The sequence below is a fragment of the Rhincodon typus genome, chromosome 34 (genome assembly GCF_021869965.1).
Source record: "Rhincodon typus isolate 14 chromosome 34, sRhiTyp1.1, whole genome shotgun sequence".
NCBI classification, from domain to species: domain Eukaryota; kingdom Metazoa; phylum Chordata; class Chondrichthyes; order Orectolobiformes; family Rhincodontidae; genus Rhincodon; species Rhincodon typus.
The window spans coordinates 18,278,189-18,299,438 of record NC_063365.1 but is presented as its reverse complement, the minus strand read 5'-3'; the positions used below and the strand labels follow the sequence as shown (position 1 = coordinate 18,299,438).

General features: G+C 45.0%; 1 protein-coding gene and 1 non-coding gene across 2 annotated transcripts in view; both read right to left on the bottom strand.

The window, feature by feature from the left end:
- Positions 1-21,250, bottom strand: part of ndst2a (N-deacetylase/N-sulfotransferase (heparan glucosaminyl) 2a) — a 450,479-nt gene that overhangs the window by 333,220 nt on the left and 96,009 nt on the right. The window lies entirely within an intron of this gene.
- Positions 4,674-4,800, bottom strand: LOC125486887. Its single transcript, XR_007265505.1, has one exon. It is a non-coding gene; the product is annotated as a U6atac minor spliceosomal RNA (small nuclear RNA).

Below are 21,250 nucleotides of genomic sequence, written 5' to 3'. Positions count from 1 at the left end.
GGCCTGCTGTGTTCATCCAGCTCTACACCTTGTTATCTCAGACTCCAGCATCGGCAGTTCCTACTATCTCTGATAGATTCGGAAGGTGCTGTCTGAGGATCTTTGGTGAATTTCTGCAGTGCATCTTGTAGCTAGTACACACTGCTGGTACTGTGTGTTGGTGGTGGAGGGAGTGGATGCTTGTGGATGTAGTACCAATCAAGCGGGCAGCTTTGTCCTGGACAGTGTCAAGCTTCTTAACTGTTGTTGGAGCTGCACCCATCCAGGCAAGTGGGGAGTATTCCACCACACTCCTGACTTGTGCCTTGTAGTTGGTGAGGTCTTGGGGAGTCAGGAGTTGAGTTATTCGCTGCAGAATTCCGAGCCTCTAACCTGAATTAAACATTTATATCAAACCTGCTGATGTTATGCTAATTTATTAAAGGTGCTGACAGTCGTTTCTTGCCATGTATTGTAGAAATGCACTGGATTGTGATTCACTGCTGGGAGGACAAAGACCTTATTTCATTGCTGCGTGGAGAGGCGTGTGGTTTTACAACAGGTGCTCCATCACAGCTCGGCATGCAAGCAAATTTATTTGTTAGGGCCAGGGTCAGGAAGCCAGTGATATATTTTAACAGTTGTATTAGCACCAGCCTCTGTCTTCCATCCTCGGTTCCACAACTTTGCTTTCCATTGGCTTTACAGGCTCTGGGTCAACCTTTTCCAATCACCCGGATAGCCCTGCAGTGGGAGATTTGTTTAGAACACAATGGAACTGTTTAAAGTTGAGAGTCAATAAATGCGGAGCTGGAAAAGCACAGCAGGTCAGACAGCATCTGAGGAGCAGGAAAGTCAGTGTTTAGGGCCGAAACCCTTTGTCAGGACTGAAACGTTGGCTTTCCTGCTCCATGGATGCTGTCTGACCTGCTGTGCTTTTCCAGCTCAACATTTATTGACTCTAGCATTCAGCATCTGTAGTCCTTACTGTTTGCACCTGTTTAAAGTTAAGTTGGATCAAGAATTGAAGAGCTCTCTACGGAGAAAGCAAATGTGCTAATACTGTCATAAAACTGGACAGTATGTTTAAATTCTATTGCTCTCATTGAAGGTTCGAGGTTGCTTGAGGGTGCGTCCTGGATATGGGAGAGACGAATCAATAGTATTTTTTAAATGGTGCAAAGCTAAGATGTGTTGAGGAACAGACTTTTAAAATTTGTTCCTGTGTTTATGGGCAGGGCCAGCATTTATTACTCATTGCTCATTACCCTTGCTGAGGTGGTGGTGAAGCAGGGCCAACGGGGTCCCAATCGAATCCCAGTAGTTAGGGCCAAGGGTTCTAAGAGGCTGTCTGCACCCCCTGTTCTAAACACTAGTATGTGAATCACCTCAAAATCCAGATGTGTCATAGAATCCCGACAGTGTGGAAGCAGGCCATTCAACCCAACCAGACCCTCCAAAAAACATCCCATCCAGACCCACCCCACCGTTGTAACCCTGCATTTCCCATGGCTAACCCACCTAGCCTGCACATCCCTGAACACTATGAGCAATTTAGCACGGCCACACCACCCTCACCTGCACATCTTTGGACTGTGGGAGGAAACCGGAGCACCCGGAGGAAACCCACGCAGACACGGGGAGAATGTGCAAACTCCACACAGACAGTTGCCCGAGGGTGGAATTGAACCCAGGCCCCTGGCGCTGTGAGGCAGCATTGCTAACCACTGAGCCACCGTGCTGCCCTTGTGGTCTTGTTGTTTGGCAGAGATCCAAACCAATAAATGCCCTCCTCCTTTGATGTGCTGCTTTATGATCCAACAACTTGCAACTTGCCTTTTGGTGAGAGGTTAATAAAACGTTTGAGCTGCTAAAGTAGAGAGAGAGAGAGATTGTTGAACTTTTTACTGAAAAGTGTGCCTGGTTGAGTTAGAATTTACGGGCCACACATTTGCCATCGGGAATTCTTTGATTCGGTGGCTCAGTCCCAACAATGCTGCTGTTCTTTGCTTTCTTCCAGCTAACATTATTGCCTTCGCTGAATGATTATAGGCAGGCCCTCGTGTTAACACAGCACCTCTGCTGTTTGACCATTGCTTATTCCCACATTGTGTGTCTGTCCATGCTTCTGTTTGTCCATTACTTTCCCTCGCATCTGAGTGACCCACTACGTGCATTGTTTTGCTCACTTGTGACCAACCAGCTTTCCTTCTTGTTTCCTGCATAACTCAGTGTGAAGGCCGACAAAATGTGGGAAGGTTCTGACCGAGTAAATGAGGCAAATCTGTACCCTTACCCACCCAACCCCTGGCAGGAGGGCTGGTAAGAGAGCTCAGGTTTAAGGGAATCTGCAAACGAACCAGAGGAGTAAATAATTCTTCTGCGTTGAATTGTTTAAAAAAAAAAAATCTGGGTTCTTTTCCCGAAGTGGAGATGGCCCCTGCACTGGAAAAGGATCCAGAAGGGAAAGATGATGTTTGTGCTAATTTCTAGATTTGTAATGAAATCCTTGCAAATCTCTGCAAGTCTTTGGCAAATGGGCATCAGCTTGTTAACAGTTGGTGTCTGAGCATTCAGCTAATTTCTGGAACATCCTCTCTAAACCCCTCTGCCTCACAATGTGTGTGTGCACACAGGGGAAGGTGGAGGCAGTCTGTGTGTCTCTGTTTTTCTCCAGCCCTGCATCTCTCTCGCTCTTTGTGTCTGTACTTCTCTGTGGCATTGTTCCCTAGCACACATTCTTTCTTTTCTTTCTCTCTCTCTCTATTTCTGCTCTCACTTTCTCTGTCCTTTCTCTTGCATACTTTCTCTCTCTCTCTCTGTTGCTCTCACTTTCTCTGTCCATGGTCTCTGCCTCTGTCTGTCGCACTCTGTGTCTCTTCTCTGTCCGTCGCTCACTCCCTATATCTCTGTCTCTCGCTGTCTTTGTGTTTCTTTTCTGTCCATCACCCACTCTGTTGCTGTCTGTTGCTTTCTCTAACACAGTGTCTCTATTTCTGTCTCACTGTCTGTCACTGTGACTGTCTCTTGGTCCGTCACTGCCATTGTCACTCTCTCTCTGTCTCTGTCTCTCGGTATGTTCTTAAACACCAGCATCTTTGACCAAACCTTCGTGCACCTGGCCATGTACTTCCCTTCACGGCGTCATATTTTAAATGGTAATCCCTCTGTGCATTGTCTTTGTGTTTTCTGATACTTTAAAGGTGCTATGCAAATGTAAGTTGTTGGGGGAGTGAAGAATGCTGCCAAGTGTTCTGTGTTGAGAGTGTGAAGTGATGTGATGGGGAGGCAGGGACTCAGGTGGTACTTGTTGCTGCTGTGTCCTGCTGTCAGTTCATGCATGGCACCAGACATGGTTCCACATGGTCTGAATTGCAGATGATTCAGTGATCACTTTCCTAACGGCCTTAAAAGCAGGGCGGTTGCTGTGATTACAAAGCTAGTCACCTTATTGTTTTTCTAAAGAGCTTCTTTCTAATCGAAAGTTAAGCGATGAATTAAAGATTCAACCATCTCTTCAAGTACCAGGACAAAACAAACCTATCCATTGAACATCTGAACAATTACTCACGTTTGGCTAACTATATCTGCAACTAGTGCTTTTCTTTAAAACAGAAAGCAATAGCAATTCTTTTTAGAAAACGTACAGTTTATTCATGCTTGCACATGTTGTTATCACTCCTGGTCAGACTGGGTATCACATTGAGAGGTACACCGACGAAATGAGGTGAAGTGGCCGAGAGAGCTGGGAAAGATATCTGAATTCCCGAATGTCAGATGATTCAGTACAGAAACACACTCTTCGTTCCAATTTGACCATGCTGATCAGGTTTCTCGAACTAAGCTAGTCCCATTTGCCTGCATTTGGCCCACTTTCCCAATCATTATCAACCTTTCCTATTCACGTCCTTATCCAAATGTCTTTTAAATATTGTAACTGTATCTGCATCTACTGCTTCCTCTGGCAATCCACACAGCGAACCACCCTCTGTGTGGAAATAGTTGCTCCTCGAGTCCCTTTTAAATCTTTTTCCCAAAGGGCAACTCCTGGTTTCCCAAGACCGGTGACGTATTTAGGAATCATTCTGGGTGTGTGTGTGGATGTGGCCATCATTTGAGTATGGGACTGAGCTGTCCAAACTGTCAACTTTTTGAACCATTAGAAGTGCCCTGATTAATGAAAGAACTTTTGTTTTGTACCTTAACTCATTTTAAATTGAAGGGAAAAACCTCATAGTTTTGAAAGGTGATCAGTCAGACTGCCTGCAAGCGACTCTGATTTATCACACCATCTCCCTCGTGACATTTGCCAATAGCCGGTACCTCGGGCAATGGGCTTCAAGTTGCAGATTCTGCGCAAATCCCCTTCCCTGCAATATGGTGGAGCTCTTCCATCAGTTCTCTTTTCAGGTGGCTGAACTTTCTCAGAGCAATATCTCCAAGCATAGCAAGGAGCAAAAAGAACACTGACCTGCATTCAGAAACCAGCTGCCCTGCGTAAAATTGACACTGCCACGGATTTGAAACAAAAGTAGTCAGCATGGCAGAATGAAAAGAGTTCATTTTATTTTTCACCTATTTTTCTAATCAACCCATTCAGGGATGTTATTACACACCTCGAGAGCCGGTGGGGCTTCAACCCAGGACTCCTGGTTCAGGGGTTGGGATGCTACCACTGCCACGAGAGAGTCCTGAAAAAAAAATTATCATATGCCATTAAGTAGATGGCAATGTCTTAACTATTTGTGTGTTGTAAAGCCTTTAGGACCACTTTCATCCTTACCAAGGGGAGTCTTAACCTTTTGTCCTTTCGTACAGTACCTTATTTGCTCTTCCGTCTCTGTCTCTGTGTGTGTGTGTCTCTCTCTCTTTCTTTATTTCTCTCTCTCTCTCTTTCTTTCTCTCTCTCTTTGTTTCTTTCTCTCTTTCTCGCTCTCTCTCTCTCTTTCTCACTCTCTCTCTCTGTGTCTGTCTCCTTTTTTTCTGTGTCTGTCTCCTTTTTTTCTCTCCCTCTCTCTCTTCTCTCTTTTTCTCTCTCTCTCTTTTTCTCTCTCTCTCTCTCTCTCTCTCTCTCTCTCTCTCTCTCTTGCTCTTTCTCTCTGGGTCCCTCACTCCCCAGCACCATCCCAATCTTCCTTCTGTGCCCAGTTCTCCCCCTTGCCATCCCCCCATTTTGATCTGAGGTAGAGGATGATTGGAGCTGCTATTTAATGTATGTTCCTTTGTGGTGGAATGACAATTGACAGCAATGGACAAGGCAGTATTGGACTCTGTGTAGTGTCGATGGTAGGTTGTGCTGTTAGGGGAGTCTGTTGGCTCAGCAAATGACATACTGTCGTCTCAAGCAGCACAGCGCATGAAGAGATTATTTAATCAGGGTCAACCAACCGTCAACAAAAAACACTTGAGACCAAAACCTACAGAAAAGTCTACCAGTAAAAGCAGGACTATTTCTCCAGCAAGAATACATTTTAGTACAGTCATTGTCCTAGAGGTCTATAGCACAGAAAAAAGAAGCTTCAGGTTGTTGATTTGCTCGCCAAGCTGGCTTGTTTTTGTTCAGACGTTTTGTCACCATGCTGGATGACATCATCAGTGGAGCCTCTGATGAAGCGATGTTATTCTACTCTGCTTGGAATTTATACTGTTTGGTCCGTTATGGTGAGGAGTGTCATTTCCAGTTTTGATCTCAATGGGTTTGTATATGGAGTCCAATTCTATGTGTTTGTTGATTGAAGTGTGGGTGGAGAATTGGATCCCATACTCAAACCCATACAGATCAAAACCGGAAATGACACTACTCACCATAATGAACTGGACAGTATAAATTCCAAGCAGAGTGGAATAATATCGCTTCATCGGAGGCTCCACTGATGGTGTCACCTAGCATGGTGACGAAACGTCTGAACGAGAACAAGCCAGCTCGGCGAGCAAGTCAACAACCTCACCCTCAACCCGAGCTTCAGATCTTTGCCAAAACTTTACAAAAGAACCTTCAGCCCATCGAAGCTGCGCCAGTCAAAGACAAGTGCCTAACTGTTCTAATCCAATTTTCCAACACTTGACCCGTAGCCTTGGCATTGCAAATATGCATCTAAATACAGAAAGGTAGTTACAATGCATAAAATCAGTCCCCAGTCATTTACAGTGGAATGTTCCCAGGCATGTTGTATGGGGTAATTGCCCAAATGTCTCTGTTCTGGTCTTAACTTGCAGCTTCACTATAGACAGCCGCCTTTTTAAGACGGGAATGTTTTTTGACAGGTTCAGCTATTACTAAGCGCTGTCAAGGAGAATGATATCACATTTCCAGACAGTGGTAAGGTGTAATGCTCATATGACATTCATTTGCGCTCTGTTTATAACACTTTTATTAACCCTTGAGATTCCTCTCTTGTGTCACAACTGAAATGAACATGCGTGTGTGTGCGCGCGCGTGCGCACAGGTAATGTAGAGAGCGTGATCTAGGACTGGTGAAATATCTTAACCTTCGCAGATGCAGCTAAAACTGATCAAGCGCACGATACAAACTTGATTCTCTAATATCCAGGGCCTAATTAGCAGCATGGTGGCTCAGTGGTTAGCACTGCTGCCTCACTGTGCCAGGGGCCTGGGTTCGATTCCATCCGTTGGTAACTGTCCGTGTAACATTCGCACATTCTCCCTGTGTCTGCGTGGGTTTCCTCCGGGTGCTCCGGTTTCCTCCCACAGTCCAAAGGTGTGCAGGCTAGGTGGATTGGCCATGCTAAATTGCCGCATAGTGTTCAGGGATTTGTAGGCTAGGCGGATTAGCAGGGTTACAGCAATAAGGTAGGGGGCTGGTATGGCTGGAATGTTATTTGGAGGGTCAAACTGCTGAATGGCCTGCTTCCATGCTGCAGGGTTTGTGTGATTCTGCTCCCCTCCCAGTGATTAACTCCAATCGTAGCTGGACTTGCTTTGCATCACCAATGGTGTCTGTGCCTTCAGCTACTCCAATTAACAGAAGCATTAGCTTGATTCTTGAATGCTGCTCCAGTGACAGTATCATTACGCCACAATCTCCCCTACATTTACTGCCTTTTAATTTTGGACTCCCCAAAATGTACAATTTATATATCCTGACTTGGACGATTTATCACTGTTTCTTCACCGACACTGGATCAAATCCTGGAACTGCATGCCTTATGGCAATGTTTGTGTCCCACACACTAACAACAGCAGCAGGTCAATAAAGCAACTATTATCTTCTCCACAACATTTAATTAGGCAACAGACCCCATCCCATAAATGAATAATTTTTTTTAAAAATCAAGTATACAAACACTCTCCTACTAGATCGAATGACTTTTCTTAACATTGATTTTTCAAATGGTTATAGAAATGACTTTCCAAAGAACTCAAAGACTTCACTCTGCAAGAGTTAGTGTCCAAAGAATTGCCTAGTTTGAATCACTAGGCTGTTATCAGGGGAGCTTAATCTCCTGGTTTGCCCCTTTGAAAATAGTGTTGGAAATGTTATGTGAGTGATGAGAGGATGATAAATGGCATGTCTCTCAAAATTTCCAACCCACACAGTTCCTACGTTCTGTACGACTTCTGTCACCTCTTCCCATGCAAGGAACTCCCCGGTGAAGTCATAGAATCCCTATAGTGTGGAAGCAGGCCATTCGGCCCATCGAGTCCATACCGACTCTCTAAATAACCGACAAACATCTGAATTGAGAAGGAAGTTCATTTTCCAAGTCATGACAGGAGTAATAAAAAATGGTCATGTGTAGCTGACCAATGTGAACAGCAAGTGGCAGGGCAGAGTGGGAAGAACAAACATAGGATGGATGTGAGAAAGTAAACCTTTACACAGTGGGCATTCAGCAGCTGGAAGGATGTAAGGATGACATTGGTCGTGTTGCGAGGTTCAAACGTTAAATGGCTTCTCCAATGGGAGTAAAAGATTGTGATGGGTATTCCATGTTGGTGACACTGAGTGGTCTATTTTACGTTTAATTATTAACAATGCCATGGTTGGAAGTCAAGTTCTGTTTCGGGTGCCACAGGGTTTGGATTTTGTGCCACATGCGTTCTGTACCCATCATATGCAGCCCATAACATATGTGGTACCATAAACTGGCGCACAGTTAACTGCTGCATTGCCTGCAATGTTCTGACTGCAGATGATGTCCTGTGCTATAAAGAAGGTTGCATTGACCTTCATGAGCTAGCCACGCAAAGCCCCACAGCAGGGAACATGCAGCTTTATAAATTGTCTGTCTCAGTGGTGAGTTTGAGGAAAACATGAACGTTATTGCAGAATGTTGTCATCAGATGTGTCGTCCTGATACCGCCTTGGGAGCAATATTGTACTCGGCAGGGCTGCTGGAATTCATTAAAGGTAGATTATAAAAGAGAGGGCATTTTCCTCTGTTGTATCTGTGGGTGAGAGTGGTTTTAACATTCCATTCCACACACCCATCCTATTCAGGCACCAGTGGTTTCAGATTCTGGAAGCATTAATTTTGAGTAAATGCTTTAAGCTCTTACATGCCTGGGTAGCAGCAGTGACTGCATGTGAAACACTTAGCACTGCTGAAAGGATCAATAAAGTGCTATTTAACTGAAATCTTTTACTTTACTTTCGGACCGCCCACATTAAAAATGGCCATCGCCTCTAGTTGCGCCATTAGCCATGGTCCTCAGAGTTGACATCACTTTTGATATTAAACTTGCGGATTCTTTTCAAACACCTATGGGAGGCAGAGGCTTTGTCACAATGTTTGCAAGGTTCCACTCACCCCTTTCTCAGTGCTTTTTGATTTGATGGAATCTGCATTAAAGACATCCGGTCATTTCCGGAATTGTCCTTCATCCCAAATGGGTGTACAGTGGGTGTACAGGTTGGAAACCTGAGACGATCCCACCCCAGCTCCATTGCAGAAGGAGCGGAAGGGTTTTACCCTTCCCCCCCCCGGCTTATTGATTATCCAAGAATCGTTCATTCCAGAAGTCTCCAGGAATGATGAGCCTCCAGGGCACTGCCTTGTTCCTGCTGAGCATTTTTGTTTATTCCTTACAAAGGAGTTGGAAGCTGGGGAGAAAGGCTGCTTTGACTGAGAGTCACACATCCTGTAACTGGATAACTGTGGTCTGGTAACTTTCAGATTGAAGTGTGACTGTGGGGCACCGTGAGGATAAACACGTTGAGCAAGCAATGATGAAGGTACAGAGTTGGTGATGGGCTCCTGGGACAAAATTTCCAGGAGTATGTCCCAACTAGAGTTGATCCTATTCCTTACACCAGGCATCTCACATGGACAGGAATGCACCAGCAGAACGTAAACAGCAGGATAGGCAATTCTGTATGCAAGTTTCTTTGGGAAGGAAGTTACTCTCTGTCCTTTCTTGTTCATTTAATCCTCCCTGTACCGTCCTTTGATGATAAAACCAGCTTCCAAAGTCCTCTCAGTTTGAATCTAGACCCGGTTGTCTAGGGCAAGTCTTGTAGAGCAAGGAAACAGACCCTTCGGTCCAACCAGTCCATGCTGACCATAACCCCAAACCAAACTAGTCCTACCTGCCTGTGCTTGGCCCATATCCCTCCAAACTTTTCTTATTCACGAACTTATTCAAATGTCTTCTAAGCATAACTGTACCCACATCTACCACTTCCTCTGGAAGTTCATTCCACACACAAGCCAGACTCTGTGTTAAAAAAAAATTGACCCTCATGTCTTTTTTAAATCTTTCTCCTCTCACCTTAAAATTATGCCCCCGAGTTTTGAAATCCCCCATCCTAAGGAAAAGACAGCTGCCATTCACCTTATCTATTTCCTTGATGATTTTATTCAGCAGTTTGGGAATGGAAAGCTTAAAAATGGAATTCTTAAAAGCAGCTGAAGTTTCTCATTTCTTCTTCTTTTGTCCCAGTGATGTTGAGGTGACAGACGATTTTGTTTTGCCCGGAATGAGTTTGGAATTATACATTGATAAAGTGTCGACAGTGTTAACCGTGATCTAATTAAATGACAGGTTACAACACTGAATGGCCTCGTCCTGTTCCGACTTCAAACTGGTGGCTGTAGGGGAGTCAGGTTTCTGGCTGACTGGGATTAAGTGTATCCCAGGCTGGGAGCACCACATCTGGTTATCCATTTGAAGAATTGTTGCTGGCTTTAGGTAATTAGGTCAGGGTAGTTTGATCATTATTTTCTGGGTGGGGGTGTAGGCTGTATGAACAGACCGTCTACAACATGTTCCTGTTCAGAACCCACCAACATGGCCCACAAGGTGAACTTTAATTAATTGTGACAAATTAAAAGCGAAATTTGCTACAGTGGATAATGTCTGAAAAGCTTTAAGATCAGTTAATAAAATTTTGTAAATTATTTGACAGTGCTTAGTGCGTTATGATGAGAAAGAGGAATTCATTAGAACGTTTAGTTAACTGCTGAGGTATGGAACTGTTAGTCAAGTAATATTTAATAAACAGTATCGAAGCTCAGCTTAGTGTTTTTAATTAATCTTGATGTAATTTCTAGGTGCATGTACAGTATTACCACTTAAAAGTATTTGTCAGGTTAGTTTCGTGTAGATGAGCTAATCTAATTTATGAGCTGGGAATTAGAATCGATCCCAGGGACTTGATGCAAATGTTATCCAATTTGAACTAGTGGATTGCTCTGTTGCTATCTGATTCTACTTAGTCATCTTGCTCCTTTCCTACCTCCATGTCTGAATTCTCAACTGCATCCCCTATTTGTTGTTGTCCCTCCAAACAATGTGGAATACCTTTTGCATTCCCACTACTGGTTTTACCCTGGAGCTGTATATTTTATATAAAACCTTGATCAGAAAGATCAAATGGATTCCCCTCGATATGATGCAAGTCATCGATACTGAAAGGTATTGAAATGAAATGAAGTGATAAAACTGGCTTCCTGTTGTGCTGCAAGATTCTACGATTGTAGTTCAGAACCTAGAAAGAAAACAGAGGTCTTCCTAACTCTGTGAGGGCTGCTGTCTCATTGGGGAGATAACTGGTGATGGTTTAACCTGAAGGTCACCGCCTCAGGCGAGGAGAGAGGTTGTTAAGGTGGGACGTTTGTGGTGACTTTAGCTGGTGCAGCAATTGAATCTGTGCTGTTGGCATCACTCTGAATCGCAAACCAGCCATCCAGCCATTTGAGCTACCTGACCCCTGTACCTGTGAATGTGCACCTCTTCGAAAGCAGTGAGAAGGTGGGGGGAATGGTTTCTCTGGAGGCCTGCGCTCTGATTAAGGGAGGAGGTGATGATCTCTTGTGTTGGAAACAGAAATTGACCAACCCATCATCTCAACCGGCCACTTCACTAAGGAACTTGTCCAGGAGACCAATCCCCCAGCCTTAGGTCAGTGGCTTCACAAGAGCAAGGGAGACGAGAGCAACAAATTGAGTAGAAGCAGGGCACTCGTTGTGCTCAGTCCTCTTTCAAGGTTCTGAACTACAATTATAGAATCTTGCAGCATAATAAGAAGCCAGTTGGCCCTTGCCTGTTTTAGGTCTTCAAAGAAATTATCTCATTAGTCCCCTGCTCTGACCCATTCATGTATGTGAGGTGAGTTGTGTTTTGTATTTGTATAGAATTTTTAATACGCTGAACTGTTCAAAGGCACTACGTTTACTGTGAATGCATTTGCCTATATTGCTTTTTTATGTACATAGACACACGCACACAAACCGTACACACATGCATCGTTGTTTTAATTGCTAGAGACTTGAAATGAGTGAAATATAGTTGTGTACTGCATTACAGGGAGATAGTTTTGAAGTTTTAAAGGTGGCTCATCAGTGTACAAATGGCAAGAAAGCATTATACCAGTGTTGTTGTCATGTGCGACGTATCTAGGAAATGTCCTGTTGAACTGCCCACTCTGGGACTATGATCCCAAAATCTCATTAACAAAATACAGAATTGCACTGATACACACCAGGTGAAACCAAATGCTCAGATGGAAAAACTTTTTTACTGTGTCTCCAGTTACAGGATCCCTGTGGGAGCCCCTCAGAAAATCACAAAAGAGATTATGTTGCTTCAAAGGAAACATTATAAAACATTTCAAAGCCTTTGTAGTAAAACAATACATTGTGGTTAGAACTATTGCTGCACATCTTGCATGGCATTTTTATTGCTTTGTTCCCTTACGCTCCTGGAAGTATAATTTTCTATGTTTGAGACGTGCTCATCAATAAGACTCAGTCTTTAAATGCTGCACGGTCATTTCAGCACCACTATACTGCTGATTTTTATTTTCTTTTTAAGTACTCTTCTCCCTTTCACCCACCTCTTCGGCAGTCCCTTGGGATTGAGGGTGACTTGTTTCAAATCCGATTTGATGGATTTGGAGATTGCTGGTAAGACAGGCATGTCTGCATCATACAGAGCAGGTGGTACTTGAAGATTTGGGGAGAGAGATTTGATCTCTTAGTCTCTACATACTTGAGGGAAACTCATTAGACAGAACGGAGAAAAGAAGATTCATGAAGTAGGGTGGAAGGAAGCTTCATTGAAATCATAGAATCCCTACAGTGAGGAAGCAGGCCATTCAGCCCATCAAGTCCACAATGACCCTCTGAAGAACACCCAACCAGACCCACCCCTCTCCCCTATCCCTGTAACTCTGGATTTCCAATAGTTTATCCACTTAGCCTGCACATCCCTGAACACTATGGCCAATTTAGCACAGCCCTTCCACCCTAACCTGCATATCTTTGGACTGTGGGAGGAAACCGGAGCACCTGGAGGAAACCACGCAGATGCAGGGGAGAATGTGCAAACTCCACACAGGCTGGCACCCGTGGCTGGGATCGAACCCAAGTCCCTGGTGCTGTGAGGCAGCAGTGCTAACCGCTGAGCCACCGTGCCAAGCTTGAGTGAGGTGTGATCCCAGCATAGCTGATTTGAGCTGAATGGCCTGCTCGTGTCTGTGCGGGTTCTCTGGCATCTGACTGGGCTATTTTCATTTAGCCCCATTTTAAGTGGCCCCTTTTTCTATTTGCGCTGAGCATTCCCTTTAAGATTGTGATGTGACCATGTGCATGCACATAGCAAAGTGATCTCATACCAGTGGGACTTTCTAATTCGCTGGTTGCTGTGTTCCAGGTCACCAAATCAACCCCACAACTTAGAATGCATGCCGACAGCTTCCCTGTAAGTCACGTGATATTAATTGCATGTTTTATGGATGTTTAGAGAAGATTCAACATAGCTCCATCCCAACCCAGTGATAGTGCTATCAAGGTCCAACCCAGAGACTCATCTTTTTATTGCAAGCTTTCCCCTGGAACTCATAGCCATCTTTCACACCAGAATGTTGGTGAGGTTGGTTCGTAATTTCTATCGTTGCTTGAATTTCTTTGATCTATAAAGATTTAGAAGATTACATTAGGGTCAGATTCAGATGCAGAAGAAGGTTGACATGGAACAAGATCACTAAAGTGCCTGCTCCAAATTTTGTGTAAAATGGAGCCTGTCCTTGTTAAAATTCAGCCGTTACAAGGACTTGGTTCTTGTATCTTTATTTTCCAAGTGTTGATGGTGAAACTGTCAGAGTCTGATGATGGATAGGATAATTTAAAGATAAGGCTGTGTCAAAAGAACATTGGGTTCTGTACATCGTTCTCGTTTCCTTAATAATAAAATAAAAATTGACTTGTTTCCCTCGGGGGCTGGAAATGCTGACAGTTCTGCTGTCCTGTTCTGTTTAACTCTTGCATTACCATGGACATTTATGAAATACAGGCTCTGCCTGCCTGGTGTCTTGAGTCTGCCCACCTGGTTCTCTGGCTCTCCCAACCTGGTGCAGTGGCACTGCCCACCTGGTTCTCTAGGTCTGCCAACCTGGTGCGGTGGCACTACCCACCTGGTTCTCTTGCTCTGCCCACCTGGTGCGGTGGCTCTGCCCACCTGGTGCGGTGGCACTGCCCACTTGGTTCTCTGGCTCTCCCCACCTGGTGCAGTGGCACTGCCCACCTGGTTCTCCAGGTCTGCCCACCTGGTGCGGTGGCACTGCCCACTTGGTTCTCTGGGTCTGCCCACCTGGTGCAGTGGCACTGCCCACTTGGTTCTCTGGGTCTGCCCACCTGGTGTGGTGGCACTGCCCACCTGGTTCTCTGGGTCTGCCCACCTGGTGCGGTGGCACTGCCCACCTGGTTCTCTTGCTCTGCCCACCTGGTGCGGTGGCTCTGCCCACTTGGTTCTCTGGGTCTGCCCACCTGGTGCGGTGGCTCTCCCCACCTGGTGCAGTGGCACTGCCCACTTGGTTCTCTGGGTCTGCCCACCTGGTGCAGTGGCTCTCCCCACTTGGTTCTCTGGGTCTGCCCACCTGGTGCAGTGGCACTGCCCACCTGGTTCTCTGGGTCTGCCTATCTGGCATGCCTGAATGTCAGGTGGAACACAGAGGGGCTGGCCTTTTGCATTAAGGTGCAGTGAGACACTGTTTAAGCAGATGGGCTGTATTCACTGCTTAAAGAGTCCAGAATGGGCAAGATATTAGGTAGAAGAGTGTGTGTAGGTGTCATGAGTGGGACAGCTGGCCCCTTGAGCCTGCTATACCATTCAATAAGTTGATTTCATGGTCGGATAAGGCCGTCAGTACACATGATGATACGTTAAACTCAACCTGATCTGAGAAGTTGACACGGGTTTTTGACTGAGAGCCTGCAGAACTGAGTGATTAGAGCTCCAGCAGTTCAGTAAACGTGAGGTAAGTAATTGGGAAATGGCTATTATTGGATTGAGAAATAGGAACAGGAGTAGGCCATTTGGCCCCTCGAGCCTGCTTTCAGTACGACCATGGCTGATCTGACATTCTTCGCATCCGTTTTCCTGCCCTTTCCCCATAAACCTTGATCCCTGGACTGATCAAGCATCTATCTAACTCAGCCTTAAATATACTCAATGACTCTGTCGCTACAGCTCTCTGCAGCAAGGAATTCCAAATGGCTTATTATCTGCTGGCAGGAGAAATTTCCCTTTATCTCAGTCTTAAATTGATGCCCCTTTATTCTGAGACAAATAGTAGTTGAAATCCCTGGCTGTGATGTATAAGAGCAAGAAAGCAGATGGTCCTGTTGATGCTGGTCAGGATACCGGAAGAAGATGGAGGATGAGATTGACCATTGCAGTAGTTGTAAGGGGGAGGAGACCTCACCAAAATCCCAGATCTGAAATTTGAAGAACTGAAACCTGATAAAATCGTCAGGTGATTGTTGATCTTCAGAAAGGAAGAGATCTGTTCTTCTCCTGCACTTTAATTTCTTTGACCTAGCTTTGTGTTTTCTCCCCATTGTTCTAGAACCCTTTTGTGCACTGAAAACTCTTTGCTCCTTTATATTTGATCCCACCCCCATAATAAGCCGAAACCACCTTCATCAAAGCGAGCAGATCTCACTTCTGATAAGAACTGTTTCAATTCTTCAAGTTCGTCTCCGTATTTCTGCAGGATTGCCATGAATCGGAGTGACATCCTTTCTGTCTGTCGGCATTCCTCACCACGATGACCGTTTGTATTTCAACTATACTTTCACTGAGCTTTCATCTGTGTTCACCCCAGCAACCTGACTCTTACAACCTAAAAGGCATAGCTCACCTGTCTCTTGTATTTATGTGCACCTCTATTGAAGACTGTGGAATCTTGCTATGTTTAAATGGGCTACGGCATTCTCTTCCATGTCTGGAGCTGCAGTTGAGAATAGTTAATTGCAGTTGATTCTCTCTGGGATTTGAGGCAGGTGAATAAGCCTAAGTAAAAATCTACTTTTCTATTTGTTGCAAGCTTGTCCTCTACTGTTTAAAAATGGATTGTCCTGTTCTGTCGTTGCTGTAAGTCCGCGCTGAGTGATACCCTCCCAATCTGACGAAGAGACACCGGACCCAAAACATTAACTCTGATTTTTGTCTTCAAAGATGTAGCCAGACCTGCTGAGCTTTTCCAGCAACTTCTGTTTTTGTTCCCTCCCAACCTCAGTTTATCAACTTATCTTGTGACCAATTCCCTGTACAGTTAATGTTGTATATGCCATGATAGGATCTCTTGTTAACTTCTTGTAGTTAAGTTGAAAAGTTGGAGTTTGGCAGTTCTTTTCATGAAACCATTCTTTGACAAAGCCATCAATTAGACTGCACAATTTTGTATCTTTTGCACAGTTAAGAAGCTCCCAAATCATTTTTCTATTTTATCGACAGTGATTATTTACTGAGTTGATATTCGAGAATCTGATTGCTGAGGATAAAGCTCAAAGAGAACAGTGATTTACCAGGGGTGCATCTCACAAGTATCCTGACAATGTATATTGCCCTGGTTTTATTCACAAAGTGGAACTTACCCAGATATTATCACTGGTGTAATCAGTGTGTGAAAAATTCCAAAATGAAAGATCTGCTTTCAATACATGATACAGTAGACTAGTGAATAAGACGTTATGCTGGGAACTTGGGTTGGGCATTCAAATCTTACCATGGCAAACTGTCAAAATTAAATTCAATAATCTTGTTGAGGCTAACCAAGAGAGAATTGAGAAGAAATATGAGTATGGTTTGCTGTTTTATTCACTGTACATCATTGTATTGCTGGGTGAAACGAATGGTGGCACGTCTTGACACAAATTCTTGACAAAATGCACACATTCTCGAATTATTTTTAACTCATCATTTTACCATAAGGGAAAGATTGTGTAGTTTAGTTGTCTAGACTTATTAGATGCGAAAAATGCTCATTTCTGAAGCAGGGTCCCGACCCGAAACATCACTTTCCTGCTCTTCTGATGCTGCCTGGCCTGCTGTCTTCCTCCAGATCCACACTGTGTTATCTTATACATTGGACGTCTCCAGGTTATTTGGGATTTGGCTTTTCTCTCCTATTGGAAGTTCTGGCTTTGCAAAGTGGGGTGTTTGTGTAATAACCCAGACCTGATCATTAATAGTTTCATTGTTCTGATTAATGAGTATTGTGGAGAATGGGGATGGGATAGGAAACAGGTCAACTTTTTCAAACACTTTATTAGTTCTAATCGTTCTAACAGAGACGGCTAATCACATGTTTGGCTGCAAATATGAACATCCCATCCCATCATTTAGTGGTTGTGTGAATAATCATCTAATGATAAACTTTCTCTCTTGAGATATTTAACCAGGCATGCTCCTAAACATCCTTCAAATATTTGTTGTGAATGATTTCGAGATGAACAGTTATATGAATGAGCCATGGTTCAAATGCTGGGGCTGTTTTGAGCTACATTATCAATTCGCTACTTCTGGCCAGAACAAAGGGAGATTTGATAACTGTACAGAAAGACAGGAGGTGACCATTTGGCCCATCAAGCCTGCCCAGGCTCTACTATCTCCTGCCAATCTCCTGCCTTTTCCTCATTTTCTGTGTCAAGTCCGTTTACCTACAGAATGCCTTGACTGGAAAAATCAGCATCTCAATTTCAAGTCACTCATTTTGAGAAAGGAATTAGTGGAAATTAATTTCCGCAGAATCCAAAATGTATACATTTGACCGCAAAATGTGGGAAAATACAATTTGCCTAACTTGGTATTAATTCTGAATTGTGTTTTAAAGGGAAGTGTTGAAATCTTATACCATTTGGTTCAATCAATAGTACAGTGAGCTCTTCTTCGTTAAAGTGCACTTAGCATCTTCCAGCTATGACAGTGCACTCAGAGCTAAGACTAAAAGAATTATTTTTGTTCCTTCGGCTGTGATCAAGTCATAGAACTGTACAACGCAGAAACAGACCCTTTGGTCCAACTTGTCCATACCAACCAGATATTCTAAATAAATCTAGTCCCATTTGCCAGCATTCGGCCCATATCCCTCTAAACCCTTCCTATTCATATACCCATCCAGATGCCTTTTAAATGTTGTAATTGTACCAGCCTCCATGGCTTCCTCTGGCAGCTCATTCCATTTGCCCCTTTGGTCCCTTTTATATCTTTCTCCTCTCACCTTAAAGGTATGCCCTCTAATTTTGGACTCCCCCGTCCCGAGGAAAAGGCTTTGACTATTAACCCTGTGCATGGCCCTCATGATTTTATAAATTTCTACAAGGTCACCCCTCAGCCTCATTTGCACAACCTCAGGATAAAACAGGTGTTGTTGCAACAATGTAGAGCCATCAAATGGGAACTGATTCGAATCACATGGACTGTCCCTGCTTAGGTTCGCAATTGGTTTTTAATTTCCAGTATTGTTGGTTGCTGGTGAGGTACCCATTGTTAGGGTAGGTACGTGACGCAGCATTAAATACGGTGAGAATGCTAACCTGGTGGGTGGGATCAGTTGCTCAGCAGGAATGCTGCACTGCTGCTTGGTTAGAGCTGCGAGGCTGGAGAGTTCACCATCATGCAATAATTAGAACAGAGGGATATACTGCCTGTGGCTTGCTACCACCAACTCCTTCCCTTGACTAGGTCTAAGGACCTATTTGGTTTATGGACAAACCTCCATGAAGGAGTCCTAATGAGAAGAGGCTCTTAACAAGGTGTGGTTTCTCACAAATCAGTACAAGTAAAATTAGCTAATTCATAGAATCGTAGCATTCCTACAGTAAACAAAGAGGCAATTCGGCCCATCAAGTCTGCACCAACCGCCCCCACCCCCCACGCCAGAACATTCCAACCAGATGTCAACAGCACCTGGTCATTTTCCACATCAGCTCCTTTTATTCATTCATGGGATGAGGGCATCGCTGGCTAGGCAGCATTTATTGCCCATCCCTAATTGCCCAGAGGGCAGTTAAGAGTCAACCACATTGCTGTGGGTCTGGAGTCACATGTAGGCCATACCAGGTAAGGATGGCAGTTTCCTTCCCTAAAGGACATTAGTGAACCAGATGGGTTTTTCCAACAATTGACAATGGATTCGTGGTCATCATTAGACTCTTAATTCCAAATTCCACCATCTGCCATGATTCGAACCCAGGTCCCCAGAACATTATCTGGGTCTCTGGATTAACAATCCTGCATTAATACCATTAGGCCATTGCCTCCCCCTGTAGTTACCAAGAAGGATTAGCTGTGCTGTCCCACACTGGGTTCGATTCCAGCCTCTGGTGACTGTGTGGAGTTTGCACGTTCTCCCCATGTTTGCGTGGGTTTCCTCCAGGTGCTCCGGTTTTCTCCCACAGTCCAAAGATGTGTAGATTAGGTGGGTTGGTCATGCTAAGTTGCCCATTGTGTGCAGGGATGTGCAGGCTCGTTGGATTAGCCACGGGGAAATGCAGGATTACAGGATTAGGGTAGGAGGGTGGTTTCTGAATGGGATGTTCTTCTGAGGATCTGTGTGGATCCAATGGGCTAAATGGCCTGTTTCTACACTTTTGGGATTCTAAGATTGTCCTGCTCAACCTCTCCCCGAGTTTGAGGCATAGTGACCCTCAGGTTAAAACTCCACCAGTCATCTCTCTCGTTCTAATGAGATAGCAGCCCTACCGCCTGGTAGGTTTGCTTTTCATTTTACATCTACTACACAATGCGTATGCATTCAACTGTTTCAACCACCTTTGGGTAGCAATGTACAATGACTTTATTACAGGACAATTTTATGCTTCATTGTTAAATATTCAAAAGCAATTTGAAGCAAGTGTTGAGGAAAAGTTATAAATTGATAATGTATAAAATCTAAAAATGTAACGTTGAATGTTTTCCACTGTTACAAATTTTAGCGAGTTAGAAAGAGCTTGGATACGCAGAGAAGTAACTGTCAATTTCTCAGAATTTCCCCATTTCCCTCCAAAATGTGGATGATTAAGTTGGGATGGGACTTGTTAGGCTTTGGTGAGACCCTCAAATTCTTTTTTTAAGTGGCCATTCCACCAGTGCAGGGTCTGCATGGCATCACAGCTGGGCCAGTTCATTCAGGTCTGCAGTTTTCCCTTTTGCCAGTCACATTTGCTGGATAGGGACCAGGGTTAAGACCAACTCTCACACCTTCCTTTGCCTTTTGGTTAAGGAGGTAGGGAATGTGGCCCAAAAAACATCGAACATTCGGAGAGCCAACTCTCCGATACCTCCTCCTACCGCCCCCTCGATCATGACCCCACCCCCGACCACCAAACCATCATCTCCCAGACCATCCACAACCTCATCACCTCAGGTGACCTCCCACCCACAGCCTCCAACCTCATCGTTCCCCAACCCCGCACCGCCCGTTTCTATCTCCTTCCCAAAATCCACAAACCCGACTGCCCTGGTCGACCCGTTGACTCCGCCTGCTCCTGCCCCACCGAACTTATCTCCACCTATCTCGATTCCATTTTCTCCGCCTTGGTCCAGAAACTCTCCACCTACGTCTGTGACACCACCGACTCCTCCAAAACTTCCGATTCCCTGGTCCCCAACACCTCATCTTTACCATGGACGTCTAGTCCCTGTACACTTGCATTCCCCATACAGATGGCCTAAAGGCCCTCCGCTTCTTCCTGTCCTGCAGGCCGACCAGTCCCCCTCCACTGACACTCGCGTCCGCTTAGCCGAACTCGTCCTCACCCTCAACAACTTCTCTTTCAATTCCTCCCACTTCCTACAGACAAAAGGGGTGGCCATGGGTACCCGCATGGGCCCAAGCTATGCCTGCCTCTTTGTAGGTTACATGGAACAATCCCTCTTCCATAGCTACACTGGCCCTAAACCCCACCTCTTCCTTCGTTACATTGATGACTGTATCGGCACCGCCTCGTGCTCCCACAAGGAGCTCGAACAGTTCATCCACTTCACCAACACCTTCCACCCCAACCTTAAGTTCACCTGGACCATCTCTGATACCTCTCTGTCCTTCCTGGACCTCTCTGTTTCCATCTCTGGCAACTACCTGGAAACCAATATCCATTTCAAGCCTACCGACTCCCATAGCTACCTAGAATACATCTCCTCCCACCCACCTTCCTGCAAAAATGCCATCCCCTATTCCCAATTCCTTCGCCTCCGCCGCATCTGCTCCCAGGATGAGGCATTCCACTCCCGAACATCTCAGATGTCCTCGTTTTTCAAGGACCGCAACGTCCCCCCCTCAGTGGTCTAGAACGCCCTCGACCGTGTCTCCCACATTTCCCGCAACTCATCCCTCACACCCCATTCCCGCAATAACAACCAAAAAAGAATCCCCCTCGTCCTCACGTACCACCCCACCAACCTCCGGATCCAATGCATCATCCTCCGACACTTCTGCCATCTGCAATCCGACCCCACCACCAAAGACATTTTTCCTTCCCCACCCTTATCTGCTTTCCGGAGGGACCACTCTCTCCGTGACTC